Genomic DNA, 3,084 nt, shown 5'->3' on the forward strand with positions numbered 1-3,084 from the left:
GATGCTCACAGTCAGCTATTGGATGGATCACAGGGCCCCCAATGGAGGAGCTAGAGAAAGTACCCAAGGAGCTAAAGGGGTCTGCAACCCTATGGGTGGAACAACAATATGAACTAACCAGTACCCCCCGGAGCTCTTGTCTCTAGCTGCATATGTATCAGAAGATGGCCTAGTCGGCCATCAGTGGAAAGAGAGGCCTGTTGGTTTTACAAACTTTATATGCCTCAGTACAGGGGAACACCAAGGCCAAGAAGTGGGAGGGGGTAGGGGAGTGGGGGGTATGGGGAACTTTTGGGGTAGCATTGGAAATGTAAATATAAAAAATACCTAATTAAAATAAAATAAAATTTAAAAAAAAAAAGATGAATCACGGCTAAATAAATAAATAGATCAGGTACTTCTTGCTATGCCCAAACACATAATGTTTTTCAACCAGTTATATTATTCATCAACATGTAACCATAGTTATTCTGCCTTTTACATTTAGGCATCTACCTCACAGTTTAATAGAAAGTATTAATCCTATGTTTAGTTACCTGTTTAATGGCTATACAGTGGTATTTGGTGGTCTAGTCTCTTACTTTTCAATCAGGTGGTATAATATTCCACAGCATGATAAACTTTAATTTCCTGAAAGAAAAGGCAACATGTTCTCAACTCCCTCTTAAACTATGAAGAATTCTTTTTAAGAGCATTTCAAGAAGTATGGACTATTCCTCCAAATCTTCTTTGGGATGTCAGGTCTATAGGACCCTACAATGTATCAGTTGGCTGAAAAAGTAATTTGAGAACCTCTAAAACTGATTTTTGAAATTGCAGCATCCACAGAAACAGGCTCAGATACCACCCCAGCAAGCACTTTTATCATATATAAGGCAGACATATTCTGGACACGTACCTCAGGGCTAATTTATAAACGTTATCATTCCTTTGAAAGGCATGGTGTATTTGATGCTGTATCCTTTTATGACCACTGCACAAGAATCTTGGATGTGAGTTTATATTTCTCAGTAAGAGTAGTCAGAGAGGTCAAGCAGCCTGACACGGTATGGAAAACATTGTCTGTGAAAGGCTTGCTTACAGTCTTTGGGGGCACACTCACACTCTGTAGGATGTATGTGTAAATTGGAAAGCCAGCTCTCAAAGTCAAACTAATAATACTCCAGAAAGGGTGAAGAGGCACCATGTACTTCTGGATCACCACATTGGTTCAGGAAAAGCAGATGGGAGCTGAGGAGCACATGACAGACTCATGTGCATCTGGTTATGATGCTGTCTCTGAAAATGTGATTCCCCCCAAGAGCTTAGTGAGAAAGGCAGAGTGTGCTTCTCAAAGAAGTGGCCCAGATAAGCCCGTCTGAACCTGTTATTTCAGAAGCTTTAATGGACCGTACATGAGCTTCCTTTCCTTCTCACCAGGTCCTCTAGGGACAATGCTACACACTTCTGAGATGAGTTAGCAGGGATTAGGGGTGAAGTCTGTGAACCATGGAATGATGTGTTCCTCTTTCTGAAGCTAACTGGCCCTTCTGGGGATCAAACCCATGACCTTGGGATCATTAGCACTTTACTTCAACCATGCCCAGAACAAATACAAGTTTGAAGCCAGAGGAGCATCAAACCACACATGAGAATGTAATGAACAGAGCCACAGTAAACATACAAAGTAAACATGTTCCATATAGGCAAGAAGAACAGAAGGATTGGAAAGAACCTACATTCTCTGACTCCCTTCCTCATCTCAAGGCTTACTGGAAATTCCCACTTATACAACATCTTAACACTTTGACTTCAGCCCATTTTCCTCTCTCGAAAGGCAATTTTCTAATTTACTCATAGCCTATGAGACCATCTCTCAGTAAGTAGTTCAGGACCTTGAAGTTGTTCTTCACAATGAATTCAACTTTCCAATACACATTTAGATTCAACCATCCCAGAGAGAGACCTGTTCATGTACCTGTCGTTATTTCTGCTCCCTTCTGCCCCCCAAAACATCATCTTAATCCAACTCTTCTAGACAGTTACAACAGCTGCCTACCAGCTCTGCTGTCTCCAATTAATTGTGAAATCAGTCACAAAAGTTCTGCTTAACACAACTCAAATTCTGCTACTAGCCAATGGCTACTATTCTAGCTTAACTTATTTTATTTCTTTAATATCTATTTTATCTTAACTCTCCATATGCATCCTGCCTTTGCATGTCACTTTATCCCAACATTTGTCTCCCTTCCCCTTTCCATATATTCAAAGGCCAGCCTTTGAAGTAGCCATTTAAAGACAATCCATGTTCCAATGCTGCTATTCTAGGCTACTTCAAAGCCAGTGGCTTCTTTTTCTGTTGAATTCCTGGATCCTATACTGCAGTATCATCAAGAGTCTAGCTCTCCATTATCTAATGCTGGATTGCTTTGTTCTACAAAATTCCTCTCTACTAATCACATTATAAATTCATGGAAGACAAGGATTTGACTCTTACGTCATAGGCAATTTTGAAGATCTCATATCTGAGAGGTGCTATTCTAGACATGTAACTACAAGGAAATCAGATTTATATTACAGTCATAGAGAGATGGACAATTTGAATAATACATGAGCATGGTTTATGTCAACTTTTTCTGCGCAGATATGTGTGTGTGGGGGGGAATCAGTTCTCTCCAGATAGGGCACTAATGACAGGCCAAGGAAACAATTGCACCCAAGTCTGATTTGGCAAACCAATAACTCCAAAATAAGTGAGTTAAGGGAGCATGTGTAACTTACAGGTGGCTGAACTACAGAGAAAGCCCCACAGCACCTTCAGTAATTGTCAAATGATCCCATATCCTCAGAGAAGTGAGCAGCTCTTCCTAGAGCTGCCTTCTTAGACACCTCCTTAGTTGCCTCCTGTAAGGAGCTGCCCTCACATTCGCCATTACAAGATGGCGCTGATAGCACTGACACCCGTGTTCTAAGTAGTAAACAAGCAAGCTGCGCATGTGCCAGGGTAGCTTTCCACCCCATGTGCTCTCCCTTCCCGTGACGACAACTCCGGCCGATGGGCTGCAGCCAATCAGGGAGCGACACGTCCGAGGCAGAGGACAGTCC

This window comes from Mus caroli, chromosome 10, assembly GCF_900094665.2.
Source record: "Mus caroli chromosome 10, CAROLI_EIJ_v1.1, whole genome shotgun sequence".
Taxonomy (NCBI): domain Eukaryota; kingdom Metazoa; phylum Chordata; class Mammalia; order Rodentia; family Muridae; genus Mus; species Mus caroli.